Here is a 23,426-nt window from a genome sequence, read left to right as displayed (position 1 = left end):
CAGTTACCATACCTGGTCTGCTAGGTGGTTGCTACTTAAAGTCCCCAGGACATTCATAGTATTAGGCAAGACTGCTTTCTCTTCTTGTGCACCAGAGGCATGGAATAGTCTACAATCCATTCTTCATCTAGATAAGTTAGTGCCACTGAATGAATTTAAAATATTGATGGGAGACTCTGTTACAAAGGAGTGTAAATGCTTATTTTATGCTTGCCTAACTGACTTACTTATATAAAGGTTAAATAAAAATAACATATTTTTTTTATTGATTGTTGCTGCCTTCTTGGCCAGGTCTCCCTTGAAAAAGAGACTCTTGGTCTGAATGTGCTTTTCCTGGTTAAATAAAGGTTAAATACATTTTATTTAAATGTTGTGGAGTATTCCTCATGTGACTGTCTGTCTGGTGGGAGTGTGGCTGTCATGTTGTGGAGTATTCCTCATGTGACTGTCTGTCTGGTGGGAGTGTCTGTCTGGAAGTTATACATAAATAGTGATGAGGAGTTCCCCTCTTCCCCTCTGAAGTGCCAGGATGTTGCCACAGGCGAGCTGCTCTGTTCTGTGTGTCGGGTGGGGGATAAATGTATGTGTGTGTTCAACCGTGTGTGTATCTTCATCTGTGTTTGTTGAGATGTAAGCTATCTGTGCCTGTGTGTTTACTCTGAGGTCCTGTGATTGTGGTTTGTCTCCCTGAGCATGTAGCAGAGTCTGGTGTGTGTGTGTGTGTGTGTGTGTGTGTGTGTGTGTGTGTGTGTGTGTGTGTGTGTGTGTGTGTGTGTGCGCACATACACTTGTTTGTGTGTAGGTCTGGGTGTGTATGAAGTGTGTGATTTTGTTTGTCACCCTGAGCATGTAACCATGTCAAGTCCTGTCAGGGTCATTCACTCCAGCTGGGGAAGGAGGACATCCGTATGATTACTGTCCTCTGTGTGTGTGTGTGTGTGTGTGTGTGTGTGTGTGTGTGTGTGTGTGTGTGTGTGTGTGTGTGTGTGTGTGTGTGTGTGTGTGTGTGTGTGTGTGTGTGTTGATTTTCTCTTTCTGTTTTTTTCAAATGCTTATCTCCAAGACTGATAGAGACGGGGGCAGTTGATATTTGTCTTTTAGAAAACCAGAGAGAGAAACAGAGAGAGAGAAAGAGGGAGTGGGTGATAAGAAGGAGGGGGGAGGCAACAGAGTAGGAGGGAGTAGAGGGAGGGACAGAGGGAGGGACAGAGGGAGGGACAGAAGGAGGGAGGCAGTGCTGATTGGATTGGAGAGAGAGCTGAGAAGGTACGGGGATACAATTGAGCAAGGAGAGAGAGAGAGGGTGAGTTAGTAAATGCAGTTTTCAGTCGAGTGTCATGGCATCACAGCAAAGTACACTGGTAGCAGGGATAACGAAAACCTTGAACTAACCAATGAATTAAGGAGAATAAGAGAATAGACACTATGGAGAGAAAAGAGAAGTGAGTCTGGTCTTTCATCCTCTTATCTGGGCATCAGACGGAGGAGAGGAGAGGAATCCATGAGATGGGAAACGGATGATAACAGGGTGCTTATTCCTGTTTAACACCATTCTACCCGGAACAGACTGCAACTGCAACATACGGCCGGCATCGTCATTGGGACTGCTGCGTTACATTGGGATTGTGTAAATGGTATACACGGTGAGTGTGTGTGTGTGTGTGTGTGTGTGTGTGTGTGTGTGTGTGTGTGTGTGTGTGTGTGTGTGTGTGTGTGTGTGTGTGTGTGTGTGTGTGTGTGTGTGTGTGTGTGTGTGTGTGTGTGTGTGTGTGTGTGTGTGAGTGTGTGTGTGTGTGTAAGTGTGAGTGTGTGAGTGTCGCAGTATATTTTGATGTTTTTTTCAGGCTTGTCTAATGCTGTAATTATTTTCATAGAGAGAGAGAGAGGCATAGAAAGAGAGCAAGGGAAAGGGGGTCATGGAAAGAGAGACAAAGAAAAATAAAGCCAGAAATTAGATAAAGGTTTGTGAGAGTTGATATTAAAGTGTCGGCCTCAGACATGACTTTGTGTGTGTGTGTGTGTGTGTGTGTGTGTGTGTGTGTGTGTGTGTGTGTGTGTGTGTGTGTGTGTGTGTCTGGCGTTTTCCTCTTCAGTGCCAGTGTGTGTGTCTGTGAGCTGATAATAGCTACCCTATTGGTATTCTGAGGAGGGAGCTCCAGGATCTCTCTCTGCTCCTACCCAGGATGGCATCACAGAGACGGGATTGTGCTCGCCTGTGGAGAGGCCACTGGAATGGGTGAGTGTCTATTCCTCATCTTCTTCCTTTCGCTCTCTATCTTTCTCTCCCTCTTTTTCTCTTTCTCTCTCTCTAGCCATTTTCTCTATTTTCTCTTTTCATCCTTTCTTTCTTGTTATCTCTCTCTCTTTTTCTTTACCCCCCTTTCTCTCGTTTGTCATTTAGCCACACCATATGCATCCCTGATGAGTTTTTCCTCCATTTCCTTGCTTCCATTTCAACATATTTCTGCCTGTTTTCCCCTAAAGGTCTGCAATGTCTCCCTCCATCACTCCTTCCTTCCGTCCTCTTTTCATCATCCATCCATCCTCCACACAGACATAAACAAGCCTCTAGTGTGATGGATTTTTATAAAATCTGAATGGCTCAATTCCATGTGTTCCTCTCCTCTCTGTCCTGCCCCCTCCCTCCCTCCTTGCCTCTTCCCCCTCTTCTTCTCCATCTCTCTGTCTCTCCACACTCTCCACACTCTGTTTGAATTGACACTCAGAGAAAACAGGGCAGTCTCTATATTGACACAGCCAGTACAGTAGCTGTAAAAGCTGTGGACACAGTCTCTGTGTTTTTCCACGATGACCATTCTACGCCAGTCTGTTGGTGTGTGCGTGCATGCGTGTGTGATGCCGGAGAGGGCAGGCTGTGTGTTCTGTGGTGTTTGTGTCAAACAGTTTGGTGAGAAATCAGCCAACAACACAGCAGTTCTCTCCTCTTCTTACACCTCCAACCCACCACCATGAGCCCAGCCAACAGCCTAGCACACTACATGCTCCTGTGGGTACTGGGCTGTCAGCGCGGGAACATCCACACATTAGTATTGATTGGAACTGATACACTGAGTGGACTGTAATGTTTCACCTCAAATGGGCCGTCTCTCCCCTGTGGCTGCATGCAGAGAGGAGGTGTCAGTTCGGCCTCTTTAACAGCTGACATAGGTTAGATAAGGGTTATAGTACTGGGAAGAGACAGAGATGTTTAATACAAGCTGTAATGATATAACTGTTACATGTCCAGTGTTGCAGGGTACATAGAATAGAATACACTCTTAGAAAAACAGGTTAGGATTTGTTACTGTAGTGGTAACCTGTAAGGTAGGACCTTTCTGACTTCAGTTATAGGGACGTAATTGTACCCCAGTTCAAACCTCAGATAGTACCTTTCTTACATATAGTCCACAGGTACAAAAGCATGCTTTTAGAAAAGGTACATTTTGCCTTTATAGCATTTCAGAAATCTACCTCTACCATAGACCACTTAAACTGGTACAACACTTTATACTAGATCAGTGGTTCCCAATCTTTTTATAGTCCCGTACCCCTTCAAACATTCAACCTCCAGCTGCGTACCCCCTCTAGCACCAGGGTCAGCGCACTCTCAAATGTTGTTTTTTGCCATCATTGTAAGCCTGCCCACACACACTATATAATACATTTATTAAACATAAGAATGAGTGTGAGTTTTTGTCACAACCCGGCTCGTGGGAAGTGACAAAGAGCTCTTATAGGATCATGGCACAAATAATAATATAATAATAATCAATATTTTTGCTCTTTATTTAACCATCTTACATATAAAACCTTATTTGTTAATCGAAGATTGTGAATAACTCACCACAGGTTAATGAGAAGGTTGTGCTTGAAAGGACGCACATAACTCTGCAATGTTATTGGAGAGAGTCTCAGTCTTAAATCATTTCCCACACATAGTCTGTGCCTGTATTTAGTTTCATGCTAGTGAGGGCCGAGAATCCACTCTCACATAGGTACGTGGTTGCAACGGGCATCAGTGTCTTAACAGCTCGATTTGCCAAGGCAGGATACTCTGAGCGCAGCCCAATCCAGAAATCTGGCAGTGCCTTCTGATTAAATTCAATTTTCACAGAACCGCTTGTTGCAATTTCAATGAGGCTCTCTTGTTCAGATATCAGTAAGTGGACTGGAGGCAGGGCATGAAAGGGATAACGAATCCAGTTGTTTGTGTTATCCGTTTCAGGAAAGTACCTGCGTAATTGCGTACCCAACTCACTCAGGTGCTTCACTATATCACATTTGACATTGTCTGTAAGCTTGAGTTGATTGGCACACAAAAAAATCATACAATGATGGAAAGACCTATGTGTGTTGTCCTTGTTAATGCAGACAGAGAAGAGCTCCAACTTCTTAATCATAGCCTTAATTTGTCCCGCACATTGAATATAGTTGCGGAGAGTCCCTGTAATCCTAGATTCAGATCATTCAGTCGAGAAAAAACATCACCCAGATGGGCCAGTTGTGTGACAAACTCATCATCATGCAAGCGGTCAGACAAGTGAAAATGATGGTCAGTAAAGAAAACTTTAAGCTCGTCTCTCAATTTAAAAAAAACGTGTCAATACTTTGCCCCTTGATAACAAGCATTACATGGTCGCTGCTCATATCCTTGCATAATTCAGAAAAGCTAACCATTTTCACTGTGGTGTTCAAAACATCTTTCAAGCTGTCAGGCATTCCTTTGGCAGCAAGAGCCTCTCAGTTGATGCTGCAGTGTACCCAAGTGGCATCGGGAGCAACTGCTTGCACGCGCGTTACCATTCCACTATGTCTGCCTGTCATGGCTTTTGCACCATTAGTACAGATACCAACACATTTTGAGCACCAAAGTTCATTTAAAAAATATCCTCTCATGTTGTCCCGGTTTGCAGAAGAGGATGTCTTCCTTAATTGACCCCCATAAACATAACAGACATATACCCGGAGTTGTGCCAGGCCCGCCACATCTGTTGACTCATCCAGCTGTAACACATATAACAGCGTTTCCCCTGCCATAACCCCTCTTACACTAGACTACTGCAACAGCGTTTCCCCTGCCATAACCCCTCTTACACTAGACTACTGCAACAGCGTTTCCCCTGCCATAAACCCTCTTACACTAGACTACTGGAACAGCGTTTCCCCTGCCATAAACCCTCTTACACTAGACTACTGGAAAAGAGTTTCCCCTGCCATAACCCCTCTTACACTAGACTACTGGAACAGCGTTTCCCCTGCCATAAACCCTCTTACACTAGACTACTGGAACAGCGTTTCCCCTGCCATAAACCCTCTTACACTAGACTACTGGAACAGCGTTTCCCCTGCCATAACCCCTCTTACACTAGACTACTGGAACAGCGTTTCCCCTGCCATAACCCCTCTTACACTAGACTACTGGAACAGCGTTTCCCCTGCCATAAGCCCTCTTACACTAGACTACTGCAACAGCGTTTCCCCTGCCATAACCCTTCACACTAGACTACTGGAACAGTGTTTCCCCTGCCATAAACCCTCTTACATTCGACTACTGCAACAGCGTTTCCCCTGCCATAAACCCTCTTACACTAGACTACTGCAACAGCGTTTCCCCTGCCATAAACCCTCTTACACTAGACTACTAAAACAGCGTTTCCCCTGCCATAAACCCTCTTACACTAGACTACTGGAACAGTGTTTCCCCTGCCATAACCCCTCTTACACTAGACTACTGGAACAGCGTTTCCCCTGCCAGAAACCCTCAAACTAGACTACTGCAACAGCGTTTCCCCTGCCATAACCCTCTTACACTAGACTACTGTAACAGCGTTTCCCCTGCCATAAACCCTCATACTAGACTACTGGAACAGTGTTTCCCCTGCCATAACCCTTCTTACACTAGACTACTGCAACAGCGTTTCCCCTGCCATAAACCCTCACACTAGACTACTGCAACAGCGTTTCCCCTGCCATAAACCCTCTTACACTAGACTACTGCAACAGCGTTTCCCCTGCCATAAACCCTCACACTAGACTACTGCAACAGCGTTTCCCCTGCCATAAACCCTCTTACACTAGACTACTGCAACAGCGTTTCCCCTGCCATAACCCCTCTTACACTAGACTATTGCAACAGTGTTTCCCCTGCCATAAACCCTCACACTAGACTACTGCTACAACGTTTCCCCTGCCATAACCCCTCTTACACTAGACTACTGCAACAGTGTTTCCCCTGCCATAAACCCTCACACTAGACTACTGCTACAACGTTTCCCCTGCCATAACCCCTCTTACACTAGACAACTGCAACAGCGTTTCCCCTGCCATAACCCCTCTTACACTAGACTACTGCAACAGCGTTTCCCCTGCCATAACCCCTCACACTAGACTACTGGAACAGCGTTTCCCCTGCCATAAACCCTCTTACATTCGACTACTGCAACAGCGTTTCCCCTGCCATAAACCCTCTTACACTAGACTACTGCAACAGCGTTTCCCCTGCCATAAACCCTCTTACACTAGACTACTAAAACAGCATTTCCCCTGCCATAACCCCTCTTACACTAGACTACTGGAACAGTGTTTCCCCTGCCATAAACCCTCACACTAGACTACTGCAACAGCGTTTCCCCTGCCATAACCCCTCTTACACTAGACTACTGCAACAGCGTTTCCCCTGCCATAAACCCTCACACTAGACTACTGCAACAGTGTTTCCCCTGCCATAAACCCTCTTACACTAGACTACTGCAACAGCGTTTCCCCTGCCATAACACCCCTCTTACACTAGACTACTGCAACAGCGTTTCCCCTGCCATAAACCCTCTTACACTAGACTACTGCAACAGCGTTTCCCCTGCCATAACCCCTCACACTAGACTACTGCAACAGCGTTTCCCCTGCCATAACCCCTCTTACACTAGACTACTGCAACAGCGTTTCCCCTGCCATAATCCCTCACACTAGACTATTGCAACAGCGTTTCCCCTGCCATAAACCCTCTTACACTAGACTACTGCAACAGCGTTTCCCCTGCCATAAACCCTCTTACACTAGACTACTGGAACAGCGTTTCCCCTGCCATAACCCCTCTTACACTAGACTACTGGAACAGTGTTTCCCCTGCCATAAACCCTCACACTAGACTACTGGAACAGCGTTTCCCCTGCCAGAAACCCTCAAACTAGACTACTGCAACAGCGTTTCCCCTGCCATAACCCCTCTTACACTTGACTACTGTAACAGCGTTTCCCCTGCCATAAACCCTCACACTAGACTACTGGTACAGTGTTTCCCCTGCCATAACCCTTCTTACACTAGACTACTGCAACAGCGTTTCCCCTGCCATAAACCCTCACACTAGACTACTGGAACAGTGTTTCCCCTGCCATAACCCTTCTTACACTAGACTACTGCAACAGCGTTTCCCCTGCCATAAACCCTCACACTAGACTACTGCAACAGCGTTTCCCCTGCCATAAACCCTCTTACACTAGACTAATTGATAAGAGAATTATCTATTAAAGGTAAATGAATCAATAGACCATGATGAATTATTAGTCATACAGAATGGTTAATGAATAATCAATGTAATGATCAATGTAGGGATAGATAAGTTCGATTAGTTCTGGAAAGTTCAGGAACCATGTGATAGGGAAAGGAATGTGTATATGCAATTACGAGGGACACCAGGAGACAGATGGTTCTGGGAGTGGAAGCTTCAAAGCATTTCTTATCTTGAGGGAAAGGAACAGGCGAGTTCGGGAGAGTGATAAAGAGGGTGAGAAGGTTGTGGGGGAGACAGGTCACCAACAGTGTGTGTAAATGCATGTGCGTAAGAAAGCAAGAACTATATAATGACTGTTTTGTTATCCTGACCTCAGAACGTTCTCTGAATAAAAGCTACAGATACCTTTTGCAGAAAGCTGAGTCCTTGCCTAATTATTTTAACCCATTGTCTTACAAACCTTGGGCATTAGTCAAGGCGAATTGATTCTTGATTATTATCATCAAAGATATAAAATTCCTTTAACACTACTGCAACAGCGTTTCCCCTGCCATAAACCCTCTTACACTAGACTACTGCAACAGCGTTTCCCCTGCCATAACCCCTCACACTAGACTACTGCAACAGTGTTTCCCCTGCCATAACCCTCTTACACTAGACTACTGCAACAGCGTTTCCCCTGCCATAACCCCTCACACTAGACTGCTGCAACAGTGTTTCCCCTGCCATAACCCCTCTTACACTAGACTACTGGAACAGCGTTTCCCCTGCAATAACCCCTCTTACACTAGACTACTGGAACAGCGTTTCTCCTGCCATAACCCCTCACACTAGACTACTGCAACAGCGTTTCCCCTGCCATAACCCCTCTTACACTAGACTACTGCAACAGCGTTTCCCCTGCCATAAACCCTCTTACACTAGACTACTGCAACAGTGTTTCCCCTGCCATAAACCCTCTTACACTAGACTACTGCAACAGCGTTTCCCCTGCCATAACCCCTCTTACACTAGACTACTGCAACAGCGTTTCCCCTGCCAGAAACCCTCAAACTAGACTACTGCAACAGCGTTTCCCCTGCCATAACCCTCTTACACTAGACTACTGCAACAGCGTTTCCCCTGCCATAAACCCTCATACTAGACTACTGGAACAGTGTTTCCCCTGCCATAACCTTCTTACACTAGACTACTGCAACAGCGTTTCCCCTGCCATAAACCCTCACACTAGACTACTGCAACAGCGTTTCCCCTGCCATAAACCCTCTTACACTAGACTACTGCAACAGCGTTTCCCCTGCCATAAACCCTCTTACACTAGACTACTGCAACAGCGTTTCCCCTGCCATAACCCCTCACACTAGACTACTGCAACAGCGTTTCCCCTGCCATAAACCCTCTTACACTAGACTACTGCAACAGCGTTTCCCCTGCCATAACCCCTCTTACACTAGACTATTGCAACAGTGTTTCCCCTGCCATAAACCCTCACACTAGACTACTGCTACAACGTTTCCCCTGCCATAACCCCTCTTACACTAGACTACTGCAACAGTGTTTCCCCTGCCATAAACCCTCACACTAGACTACTGCTACAACATTTCCCCTGCCATAACCCCTCTTACACTAGACAACTGCAACAGCGTTTCCCCTGCCATAACCCCTCTTACACTAGACTACTGCAACAGCGTTTCCCCTGCCATAACCCCTCACACTAGACTACTGGAACAGCGTTTCCCCTGCCATAAACCCTCTTACATTCGACTACTGCAACAGCGTTTCCCCTGCCATAAACCCTCTTACACTAGACTACTGCAACAGCGTTTCCCCTGCCATAAACCCTCTTACACTAGACTACTAAAACAGCGTTTCCCCTGCCATAACCCCTCTTACACTAGACTACTGGAACAGTGTTTCCCCTGCCATAAACCCTCACACTAGACTACTGCAACAGCGTTTCCCCTGCCATAACCCCTCTTACACTAGACTACTGCAACAGCGTTTCCCCTGCCATAAACCCTCACACTAGACTACTGCAACAGTGTTTCCCCTGCCATAAACCCTCTTACACTAGACTACTGCAACAGCGTTTCCCCTGCCATAACCCCTCTTACACTAGACTACTGCAACAGCGTTTCCCCTGCCATAAACCCTCTTACACTAGACTACTGCAACAGCGTTTCCCCTGCCATAACCCCTCACACTAGACTACTGCAACAGCGTTTCCCCTGCCATAACCCCTCTTACACTAGACTACTGCAACAGCGTTTCCCCTGCCATAACCCCTCACACTAGACTACTGCAACAGCGTTTCCCCTGCCATAACCCCTCTTACACTAGACTACTGCAACAGCGTTTCCCCTGCCATAATCCCTCACACTAGACTATTGCAACAGCGTTTCCCCTGCCATAAACCCTCTTACACTAGACTACTGCAACAGCGTTTCCCCTGCCATAAACCCTCTTACACTAGACTACTGGAACAGCGTTTCCCCTGCCATAACCCCTCTTACACTAGACTACTGGAACAGTGTTTCCCCTGCCATAAACCCTCACACTAGACTACTGGAACAGCGTTTCCCCTGCCATAACCCTCTTACACTAGACTACTGCAACAGCGTTTCCCCTGCCATAACCCCTCACACTAGACTGCTGCAACAGTGTTTCCCCTGCCATAACCCCTCTTACACTAGACTACTGGAACAGCGTTTCCCCTGCAATAACCCCTCTTACACTAGACTACTGGAACAGCGTTTCTCCTGCCATAACCCCTCACACTAGACTACTGCAACAGCGTTTCCCCTGCCATAACCCCTCTTACACTAGACTACTGCAACAGCGTTTCCCCTGCCATAAACCCTCTTACACTAGACTACTGCAACAGTGTTTCCCCTGCCATAAACCCTCTTACACTAGACTACTGCAACAGCGTTTCCCCTGCCATAACCCCTCTTACACTAGACTACTGCAACAGCGTTTCCCCTGCCAGAAACCCTCAAACTAGACTACTGCAACAGCGTTTCCCCTGCCATAACCCTCTTACACTAGACTACTGCAACAGCGTTTCCCCTGCCATAAACCCTCATACTAGACTACTGGAACAGTGTTTCCCCTGCCATAACCTTCTTACACTAGACTACTGCAACAGCGTTTCCCCTGCCATAAACCCTCACACTAGACTACTGCAACAGCGTTTCCCCTGCCATAAACCCTCTTACACTAGACTACTGCAACAGCGTTTCCCCTGCCATAAACCCTCTTACACTAGACTACTGCAACAGCGTTTCCCCTGCCATAACCCCTCACACTAGACTACTGCAACAGCGTTTCCCCTGCCATAAACCCTCTTACACTAGACTACTGCAACAGCGTTTCCCCTGCCATAACCCCTCTTACACTAGACTATTGCAACAGTGTTTCCCCTGCCATAAACCCTCACACTAGACTACTGCTACAACGTTTCCCCTGCCATAACCCCTCTTACACTAGACTACTGCAACAGTGTTTCCCCTGCCATAAACCCTCACACTAGACTACTGCTACAACATTTCCCCTGCCATAACCCCTCTTACACTAGACAACTGCAACAGCGTTTCCCCTGCCATAACCCCTCTTACACTAGACTACTGCAACAGCGTTTCCCCTGCCATAACCCCTCACACTAGACTACTGGAACAGCGTTTCCCCTGCCATAAACCCTCTTACATTCGACTACTGCAACAGCGTTTCCCCTGCCATAAACCCTCTTACACTAGACTACTGCAACAGCGTTTCCCCTGCCATAAACCCTCTTACACTAGACTACTAAAACAGCGTTTCCCCTGCCATAACCCCTCTTACACTAGACTACTGGAACAGTGTTTCCCCTGCCATAAACCCTCACACTAGACTACTGCAACAGCGTTTCCCCTGCCATAACCCCTCTTACACTAGACTACTGCAACAGCGTTTCCCCTGCCATAAACCCTCACACTAGACTACTGCAACAGTGTTTCCCCTGCCATAAACCCTCTTACACTAGACTACTGCAACAGCGTTTCCCCTGCCATAACCCCTCTTACACTAGACTACTGCAACAGCGTTTCCCCTGCCATAAACCCTCTTACACTAGACTACTGCAACAGCGTTTCCCCTGCCATAACCCCTCACACTAGACTACTGCAACAGCGTTTCCCCTGCCATAACCCCTCTTACACTAGACTACTGCAACAGCGTTTCCCCTGCCATAACCCCTCACACTAGACTACTGCAACAGCGTTTCCCCTGCCATAACCCCTCTTACACTAGACTACTGCAACAGCGTTTCCCCTGCCATAATCCCTCACACTAGACTATTGCAACAGCGTTTCCCCTGCCATAAACCCTCTTACACTAGACTACTGCAACAGCGTTTCCCCTGCCATAAACCCTCTTACACTAGACTACTGGAACAGCGTTTCCCCTGCCATAACCCCTCTTACACTAGACTACTGGAACAGTGTTTCCCCTGCCATAAACCCTCACACTAGACTACTGGAACAGCGTTTCCCCTGCCAGAAACCCTCAAACTAGACTACTGCAACAGCGTTTCCCCTGCCATAACCCCTCTTACACTTGACTACTGTAACAGCGTTTCCCCTGCCATAAACCCTCACACTAGACTACTGGAACAGTGTTTCCCCTGCCATAACCCTTCTTACACTAGACTACTGCAACAGCGTTTCCCCTGCCATAACCCCTCTTACACTTGACTACTGTAACAGCGTTTCCCCTGCCATAAACCCTCTTACACTAGACTACTGCAACAGTGTTTCCCCTGACATAAACCCTCTTACACTAGAATACTGGAACAGCGTTTCCCCTGCCATAACCCCTCTTACACTAGACTACTGCAACAGCGTTTCCCCTGCCATAAACCCTCTTACACTAGACTACTGCAACAGCGTTTCCCCTGCCATAACCCCTCTTACACTAGACTACTGCAACAGCGTTTCCCCTGCCATAACCCCTCTTACACTAGACTACTGGAACAGCGTTTCCCCTGCCATAAACCCTCTTACACTAGACTACTGCAACAGCGTTTCCCCTGCCATATCCCTCACACTAGACTATTGCAACAGCGTTTCCCCTGCCATAACCCCTCTTACACTAGACTACTGGAACAGTGTTTCTCCTGCCATAAACCCTCACACTAGACTACTGCAACAGTGTTTCCCCTGCCATAACCCCTTTTACACTAGACTACTGGAACAGATTTTCCCCTGCCATAACCCCTCTTACACTAGACTACTGCAACAGCGTTTCCCCTGCCATAACCCCTCTTACACTAGATTACTGGAACAGCTTTTCCCCTGCCATAACCCCTCTTACACTAGATTACTGCAACAGCGTTTCCCCTGCCATAAACCCTCACACTAGACTACTGGAACAGCGTTTACCCTGCCATAACCCCTCTTACACTAGACTACTGCAACAGCGTTTCCCCTGCCATAAACCCTCACACTAGACTACTGGAACAGCGTTTACCCTGCCATAACCCCTCTTACACTAGACTATTGCAACAGTGTTTCTCCTGCCATAACCCCTCTTACACTAGACTACTGCAACAGCGTTTCCCCTGCCATAAACCCTCTTACACTAGACTACTGCAACAGCATTTCCCCTGCCATAACCCCTCTTACACTATACTACTGGAACAGCGTTTCCCCTGCCATAACCCCTCTCACACTAGACTACTGCAACAGTGTTTCCCCTGCCATAACCCCTCACACTAGACTACTGCAACAGTGTTTCCCCTGCCATAAACCCTCTAACACTAGACTACTGGAACAGCGTTTCCCCTGCCATAAACCCTCTTACACTAGACTACTGGAACAGCTTTTCCCCTGCCATAACCCCTCTTACACGAGACTACTGCAACAGCGTTTCCCCTGCCATAAACCCTCACACTAGACTACTGGAACAGTGTTTCCCCTGCCATAACCCCTCACACTAGACTACTGGAACAGCGTTTCCCCTGCCATAACCCCTCATACACTAGACTATTGCAACAGCGTTTCCCCTGCCATAAACCCTCTTACACTAGACTACTGCAACAGTGTTTCCCCTGCCATAAACCCTCTTACACTAGACTACTGGAACAGCGTTTCCCCTGCCATAACCCCTCTTACACTAGACTATTGCAACAGTGTTTCTCCTGCCATAAACCCTCACACTAGACTACTGGAACAGCGTTTCCCCTGCCATAAATCCCCTCTTACACTAGACTACTGCAACAGCGTTTCCCCTGCAATAACCCCTCTTACACTAGACTACTGGAACAGCGTTTCTCCTGCCATAACCCCTCACACTAGACTACTGCAAAAGCGTTTCCCCTGCCATAACCCCTCTTACACTAGACTACTGCAACAGTGTTTTCCCTGCCATAACCCCTCACACTAGACTACTGCAACAGCGTTTCCCCTGCCATAAACCCTCACACTAGACTACTGGAACAGCGTTTCCCCTGCCATAATCCCTCACACTAGACTACTGCAACAGCGTTTCCCCTGCCATAAACCCTCTTACACTAGACTACTGCAACAGTGTTTCCCCTGACATAAACCCTCTTACACTAGACTACTGCAACAGCGTTTCCCCTGCCATAACCCCTCTTACACTAGACTACTGCAACAGCGTTTCCCCTGCCATAACCCCTCTTACACTAGACTACTGTAACAGCGTTTCCCCTGCCATAAACCCTCTTACACTAGACTACTGCAACAGCGTTTCCCCTGCCATAAACCCTCACACTAGACTATTGCAACAGCGTTTCCCCTGCCATAACCCCTCTTACACTAGACTACTGCAACAGCGTTTCCCCTGCCATAACCCCTCTTACACTAGACTACTGGAACAGCGTTTCCCCTGCCATAACCCCTCACACTAGACTACTGGAACAGCTTTTCCCCTGCCATAACCCCTCTTACACTAGATTACTGCAACAGCGTTTCCCCTGCCATAAACCCTCACACTAGACTACTAGAACAGCGTTTACCCTGCCATAACCCCTCTTACACTAGACTACTGCAACAGCGTTTCCCCTGCCATAACCCCTCACACTAGACTACTGCAACAGCGTTTCCCCTGCCATAACCCCTCTTACACTAGACTACTGCAACAGCGTTTCCCCTGCCATAAACCCTCACACTAGACTACTGCAACAGTGTTTCCCCTGCAATAAACCCTCTAACACTAGACTACTGGAACAGCGTTTCCCCTGCCATAAACCCTCACACTAGACTATTGCAACAGCGTTTCCCCTGCCATAACCCCTCTTACACTAGACTACTGCAACAGCGTTTCCCCTGCCATAACCCCTATTACACTAGACTACTGCAACAGCGTTTCCCCTGCCATAACCCCTCTCACACTAGACTACTGGAACAGCGTTTCCCCTGCCATAACCCCTCTTACACTAGACTATTGCAACAGTGTTTCTCCTGCCATAAACCCTCACACTAGACTACTGCAACAGCATTTCCCCTGCCATAACCCCTCACACTAGACTACTGGAACAGCGTTTCCCCTGCCATAACCCCTCTTACACTAGACTATTGCAACAGTGTTTCTCCTGCCATAAACCCTCACACTAGACTACTGCAACAGAGTTTCCCCTGCCATAAACCCTCACACTAGACTACTGCAACAGTGTTTCTCCTGCCATAACCCCTCTTACACTAGACTACTGCAACAGCGTTTCCCCTGCCATAAACCCTCACACTAGACTACTGGAACAGCTTTTTCCCTGCAATAACCCCTCTTACACTAGACTACTGCAACAGCGTTTCCCCTGCCATAAACCCTCACACTAGACTTCTGGAACAGTGTTTCCCCTGCCATAACCCCTCACACTAGACTACTGGAACAGCGTTTCCCCTGCCATAACCCCTCTTACACTAGACTATTGCAACACCGTTTCCCCTGCCATAAACCCTCTTACACTAGACTACTGCAACAGTGTTTCCCCTGCCATAAACCCTCTTACACTAGACTACTGGAACAGCGTTTCCCCTGCCATAACCCCTCTTACACTAGACTATTGCAACAGTGTTTCCCCTGCCATAAACCCTCACACTAGACTACTGCTACATCGTTTCCCCTGCCATAACCCCTATTACACTAGACTACTGCAACAGTGTTTCCCCTGCCATAACCCCTTACACTAGACTACTGCAACAGTGTTTCTCCTGCCATAACCCCTCTTACACTAGACTACTGCAACAGCGTTTCCCCTGCCATAAACCCTCTTACACTAGACTACTGGAACAGCGTTTCCCCTGCCATAATCCCTCACACTAGACTATTGCAACAGCGTTTCCCCTGCCATAACCCCTCTTACACTAGACTACTGGAACAGCGTTTCCCCTGCCATAACCCCTCTTACACTAGACTACTGCAACAGCGTTTCCCCTGCCATAACCCCTCACACTAGACTACTGGAACAGTGTTTCCCCTGCCATAAACCCTCTTACATTCGACTACTGCAACAGCGTTTCCCCTGCCATAAACCCTCTTACACTAGACTACTGCAACAGCGTTTCCCCTGCCATAAACCCTCTTACACTAGACTACTAAAACAGCGTTTCCCCTGCCATAAACCCTCTTACACTAGACTACTGGAACAGTGTTTCCCATGCCATAAACCCTCACACTAGACTACTGGAACAGCGTTTCCCCTGCCAGAAACCCTCAAACTAGACTACTGCAACAGCGTTTCCCCTGCCTTAACCCCTCTTACACTAGACTACTGTAACAGCGTTTCCCCTGCCATAAACCCTCACACTAGACTACTGGAACAGTGTTTCCCCTGCCATAACCCTTCTTACACTAGACTACTGCAACAGCGTTTCCCCTGCCATAAACCCTCACACTAGACTACTGCAACAGCGTTTCCCCTGCCATAAACCCTCTTACACTAGACTACTGCAACAGCGTTTCCCCTGCCATAACCCCTCTTACACTAGACTACTGCAACAGCGTTTCCCCTGCCATAACCCCTCTTACACTAGACTACTGGAACAGCGTTTCCCCTGCCATAAACCCTCTTACACTAGACTACTGCAACAGCGTTTCCCCTGCCATAACCCCTCACACTAGACTACTGCAACAGCGTTTCCCCTGCCATAAACCCTCACACTAGACTACTGCAACAGCGTTTCCCCTGCCATAACCCCTCTTACACTAGACTACTGCAACAGCGTTTCCCCTGCCATAACCCCTCTTACACTAGACTACTGCAACAGCGTTTCCCCCGCCATAACCCCTCTTACACTAGACTACTGCAGCAGCGTTTCCCCTGCCATAACCCCTCTTACACTAGACTACTGCAACAGCGTTTCCCCTGCCATAAACCCTCACACAAGACTACTGCAACAGCGTTTCCCCTGCCATAACCCTTCTTACACTAGACTACTGGAACAGCGTTTCCCCTGCCATAACCCCTCTTACACTAGACTACTGCAACAGCGTTTCCACTGCCATACACCCTCTTACACTAGGCTACTTCAACAGCGTTTCCCCTGCCATAACCCCTCTTACACTAGACTACTGCAACAGTGTTTCCCCTGCCATAACCCCTCTTACACTAGACTACTGCAACAGTGTTTCCCCTGCCATAAACCCTCTTACACTAGACTACTGCAACAGCGTTTCCCCTGCCATAACCCCTCTTACACTAGACTACTGCAACAGCGTTTCCCCTGCCATAACCCCTCTTACAATAGAATACTGCAACAGCGTTTCCCCTGCCATAAACCCTCACACTAGACTACTGCAACAGCGTTTCCCCTGCGATAAACCCTCACACTAGACTACTGCAACAGCGTTTCCCCTGCAATAACCCCTCTTACACTAGACTACTGCAACAGCGTTTCCCCTGCCATAAACCCTCTTAGACTAGACTACTGCAACAGCGTTTCCCCTGCCATAACCCCTCTTACACTAGACTACTGCAACAGCGTTTCCCCTGCCATAACCCCTCTTACACTAGACTACTGCAACAGCGTTTCCCCTGCCATAACCCCTCTTACACTAGACTACTGTAACAGCGTTTCCCCTGCCATAACCCCTCTTACACTAGACTACTGCAACAGCGTTGCCCCTGCCATAACCCCTCTTACACTAGACTACTGCAACAGCGTTTCCCCTGCCATAAACCCTCTTACACTAGACTTTTGCAACAGCGTTTCCCCTGCAATAACCCCTCTTACACTAGACTACTGCAACAGCGTTTCCCCTGCCATAAACCCTCTTACACTAGACTATTGCAACAGCGTTTCCCCTGCAATAACCCCTCTTACACTAGACTACTGCAACAGCGTTTCCCCTGCCATAAACCCTCTTACACTAGACTACTGCAACAGCGTTTCCCCTGCCATAAACCCTCTTACACTAGACTACTGCAACAGCGTTTCCCCTGCCATAAACCCTCTTACACTAGACTACTGCAACAGCGTTTCCCCTGCCATAACCCTTCTTACACTAGACTACTGCAACAGTGTTTCCCCTGCCATAAACCCTCTTACACTAGACTACTGCAACAGCATTTCCCCTGCCATAACCCTCTTACACTAGACTACTGCAACAGCGTTTCCCCTGCCATAACCCTCTTACACTAGACTACTGGAACAGCGTTTCCCCTGCCATAAACCCTCTTACACTAGACTACTGCAACAGCGTTTCCCCTGCCATAACCCCTCTTACACTAGACTACTGCAACAGCGTCTCCCATGCCATAAACCCTCACACTAGACTACTGCAACAGCGTTTCCCCTGCCATAACCCCTCTTACACTAGACTACTGCAACAGCATTTCCTTGCCATAACCCCTCACACTAGACTACTGGAACAGCGTTTCCCTGCCATAACCCCTCTTACACTAGACTACTGGAACAGCGTTTCCCCTGCCATAAACCCTCACACTAGACTACTGCAACAGCGTTTCCCCTGCAATAACCCCTCTTACACTAGACTACTGCAACAGCGTTTCCCCTGCCATAACCCCTCTTACACTAGACTACTGCAACAGCTTTTCCCCTGCCATAAACCCTCACACTAGACTACTGCAACAGCGTTTCCCCTGCAATAACCCCTCTTACACTAGACTACTGCAACAGCGTTTCCCCTGCCATAACCCCTCTTACACTAGACTACTGCAACAGCGTTTCCCCTGCCATAACCCCTCTTACACTAGACTACTTCAACAGCGTTTCCCCTGCCATAAACCCTCACACTAGACTACTGCAACAGCATTTCCCCTGCCATAACCCCTCTTACACTAGACTACTGCAACAGCGTTTCCCCTGCCATAAACCCTCTTACACTAGACTACTGCAACAGCGTTTCCCCTGCCATAACCCCTCTTACACTAGACTACTGCAACAGCGTTTCCCCTGCCATAAACCCTCACACTAGACTACTGCAACAGCGTTTCCCCTGCCATAACCCCTCTTACACTAGACTACTGGAACAGCGTTTCCCCTGCCATAAACCCTCACACTAGACTACTGCAACAGCGTTTCCACTGCGATAAACCCTCACACTAGACTACTGCAACAGCGTTTCCCCTGAAATAACCCCTCTTACACTAGACTACTGCAACAGCGTTTCCCCTGCCATAACCCCTCTTACACTTGACTACTGCAACAGCTTTTCCCCTGCCATAAACCCTCTTACACTAGACTACTGCAACAGCGTTTCCCCTGCCATAAACCCTCACACTAGACTACTGCAACAGCGTTTCCACTGCGATAAACCCTCACACTAGACTACTGCAACAGCGTTTCCCCTGCAATAACCCCTCTTACACTAGACTACTGCAACAGCGTTTCCCCTGCCATAACCCCTCTTACACTAGACTACTGCAACAGCGTTTCCCCTGCCATAACCCCTCTTACACTAGACTACTGCAACTGCGTTTCCCCTGCCATAACCCCTCTTACACTAGACTACTGCAACAGCGTTTCCCCTGCCATAAACCCTCTTACACTAGACTACTGCAACAGCGTTTCCCCTGCCATAACCCCTCTTACACTAGACTACTGCAACAGCGTTTCCCCTGCCATAAACCCTCTTACACTAGACTACTGCAACAGCGTTTCCCCTGCCATAACCCCTCTTACACTAGACTACTGCAACAGCGTTTCCCCTGCCATAACCCCTCTTACACTAGACTACTGCAACAGCTTTTCCCCTGCCATAAACCCTCACACTAGACTACTGCAACAGCGTTTCCCCTGCAATAACCCCTCTTACACTAGACTACTGCAACAGCGTTTCCCCTGCCATAACCCCTCTTACACTAGACTACTGCAACAGCGTTTCCCCTGCCATAACCCCTCTTACACTAGACTACTGCAACAGTGTTTCCCCTGCCATAAACCCTCACACTAGACTACTGCAACAGCGTTTCCCCTGCCATAACCCCTCTTACACTAGACTACTGCAACAGCGTTTCCCCTGCCATAAACCCTCTTACACTAGACTACTGCAACAGCGTTTCCCCTGCCATAACCCCTCTTACACTAGACTACTGCAACAGCGTTTCCCCTGCCATAAACCCTCACACTAGACTACTGCAACAGCGTTTCCCCTGCCATAACCCCTCTTACACTAGACTACTGGAACAGCGTTTCCCCTGCCATAAACCCTCACACTAGACTACTGCAACAGCGTTTCCACTGCGATAAACCCTCACACTAGACTACTGCAACAGCGTTTCCCCTGAAATAACCCCTCTTACACTAGACTACTGCAACAGCGTTTCCCCTGCCATAACCCCTCTTACACTTGACTACTGCAACAGCTTTTCCCCTGCCATAAACCCTCTTACACTAGACTACTGCAACAGCGTTTCCCCTGCCATAAACCCTCACACTAGACTACTGCAACAGCGTTTCCACTGCGATAAACCCTCACACTAGACTACTGCAACAGCGTTTCCCCTGCAATAACCCCTCTTACACTAGACTACTGCAACAGCGTTTCCCCTGCCATAACCCCTCTTACACTAGACTACTGCAACAGCGTTTCCCCTGCCATAAACCCTCTTACACTAGACTACTGCAACAGCGTTTCCCCTGCCATAAACCCTCTTACACTAGACTACTGGAACAGCGTTTCCCCTGCCATAACCCCTCTTACACTAGACTACTGCAACAGCGTTTCCCCTGCCATAAACCCTCTTACACTAGACTACTGCAACAGCGTTTCCCCTGCCATAACCCCTCTTACACTAGACTACTGCAACAGCGTTTCCCCTGCCATAAACCCTCTTACACTAGACTACTGCAACAGTGTTTCCCCTGCCATAACCCCTCTTACACTAGACTACTGCAACAGCGTTTCCCCTGCCATAACCCCTCTTACACTAGACTACTGCAACAGCGTTTCCCCTGCCATAACCCCTCTTACACTAGACTACTGCAACAGCGTTTCCCCTGCCATAAACCCTCTTACACTAGACTACTGCAACAGCGTTTCCCCTGCCATAACCCCTCTTACACTAGACTACTGCAACAGCGTTTCCCCTGCCATAACCCCTCTTACACTAGACTACTGCAACAGCGTTTCCCCTGCCATAAACCCTCACACTAGACTACTGCAACAGCGTTTCCCCTGCAATAACCCCTCTTACACTAGACTACTGCAACAGCGTTTCCCCTGCCATAACCCCTCTTACACTAGACTACTGCAACAGCGTTTCCCCTGCCATAACCCCTCTTACACTAGACTACTGCAACAGCGTTTCCCCTGCCATAAACCCTCACACTAGACTACTGCAACAGCGTTTCCCCTGCCATAACCCCTCTTACACTAGACTACTGCAACAGCGTTTCCCCTGCCATAAACCCTCTTACACTAGACTACTGCAACAGCGTTTCCCCTGCCATAACACCTCTTACACTAGACTACTGCAACAGCGTTTCCCCTGCCATAAACCCTCACACTAGACTACTGCAACAGCGTTTCCCCTGCCATAACCCCTCTTACACTAGACTACTGGAACAGCGTTTCCCCTGCCATAAACCCTCACACTAGACTACTGCAACAGCGTTTCCACTGCGATAAACCCTCACACTAGACTACTGCAACAGCGTTTCCCCTGAAATAACCCCTCTTACACTAGACTACTGCAACAGCGTTTCCCCTGCCATAACCCCTCTTACACTTGACTAATGCAACAGCTTTTCCCCTGCCATAAACCCTCACACTAGACTACTGCAACAGCGTTTCCACTGCGATAAACCCTCACACTAGACTACTGCAACAGCGTTTCCCCTGCAATAACCCCTCTTACACTAGACTACTGCAACAGCGTTTCCCCTGCCATAACCCCTCTTACACTAGACTACTGCAACAGCGTTTCCCCTGCCATAAACCCTCTTACACTAGACTACTGCAACAGCGTTTCCCCTGCCATAACCCCTCTTACACTAGACTACTGCAACAGCGTTTCCCCTGCCATAACCCCTCTTACACTAGACTACTGCAACAGCGTTTCCCCTGCCATAAACCCTCTTACACTAGACTACTGCAACAGCGTTTCCCCTGCCATAACCCCTCTTACACTAGACTACTGCAACAGCGTTTCCCCTGCCATAAACCCTCTTACACTAGACTACTGCAACAGTGTTTCCCCTGCCATAACCCCTCTTACACTAGACTACTGCAACAGCGTTTCCCCTGCCATAAACCCTCTTACACTAGACTACTGCAACAGCGTTTCCCCTGCCATAACCCCTCTTACACTAGACTACTGCAACAGCGTTTCCCCTGCCATAACCCCTCACACTAGACTACTGGAACAGCGTTTCCCCTGCAATAACCCCTCTTACACTAGACTACTGCAACAGCGTTTCCCCTGCCATAAACCCTCTTACACTAGACTACTGCAACAGCGTTTCCCCTGCCATAACCCCTCTTACACTAGACTACTGCAACAGCGTTTCCCCTGCCATAACCCCTCTTACACTAGACTACTGCAACAGCGTTTCCCCTGCCATAACCCCTCTTACACTAGACTACTGTAACAGCGTTTCCCCTGCCATAACCCCTCTTACACTAGACTACTGCAACAGCGTTGCCCCTGCCATAACCCCTCTTACACTAGACTACTGCAACAGCGTTTCCCTGCCATAACCCCTCTTACACTAGACTACTGCAACAGCGTTTCTCCTGCCATAACCCCTCTTACACTAGACTACTGCAACAGCGTTTCCCCTGCAATAACCCCTCACACTAGACTACTGCAACAGCGTTTCCCCTGCCATAAACCCTCTTACACTAGACTACTGCAACAGTGTTTCCCCTGCCATAAAGCCTCACACTAGACTACTGGAACAGCGTTTCCCCTGCCATAACCCCTCTTACACTAGACTACTGCAACAGCGTTTCCCCTGCCATAAACCCTCTTACACTAGACTTTTGCAACAGCGTTTCCCCTGCAATAACCCCTCTTACACTAGACTACTGCAACAGCGTTTCCCCTGCCATAAACCCTCTTACACTAGACTATTGCAACAGCGTTTCCCCTGCAATAACCCCTCTTACACTAGACTACTGCAACAGCGTTTCCCCTGCCATAAACCCTCTTACACTAGACTACTGCAACAGTGTTTCCCCTGCCATAACCCCTCTTACACTAGACTACTGCAACAGCGTTTCCCCTGCCATAAACCCTCTTACACTAGACTACTGCAACAGCGTTTCCCCTGCCATAACCCTTCTTACACTAGACTACTGCAACAGCGTTTCCCCTGCCATAACCCGCTTACACTAGACTACTGCAACAGCGTTTCCCCTGCCATAACCCTCTTACACTAGACTACTGGAACAGCGTTTCCCCTGCCATAAACCCTCTTACACTAGACTACTGCAACAGCGTTTCCCCTGCCATAAC

At 48.2% G+C, this 23,426-nt stretch overlaps 1 protein-coding gene across 1 annotated transcript in view; it reads left to right on the top strand.

The window, feature by feature from the left end:
- Positions 1-1,233: 1,233 nt before the first annotated feature.
- The window catches only part of LOC115184178 (glutamate receptor ionotropic, kainate 5), a 127,780-nt gene continuing 105,587 nt past the window's right edge, over positions 1,234-23,426 (top strand). The window contains exons 1-2 of the mRNA XM_029745204.1: positions 1,234-1,643; positions 2,094-2,236. The gene's annotated coding sequence lies outside the window, so the exon portion shown is untranslated. The remainder of the gene's footprint in view (positions 1,644-2,093; positions 2,237-23,426) is intronic.

The sequence above is a fragment of the Salmo trutta genome, chromosome 3 (genome assembly GCF_901001165.1).
Source record: "Salmo trutta chromosome 3, fSalTru1.1, whole genome shotgun sequence".
Classification (NCBI taxonomy): Eukaryota; Metazoa; Chordata; class Actinopteri; order Salmoniformes; family Salmonidae; genus Salmo; species Salmo trutta.
This window is presented reverse-complemented; position numbering and strand designations above follow the sequence as displayed.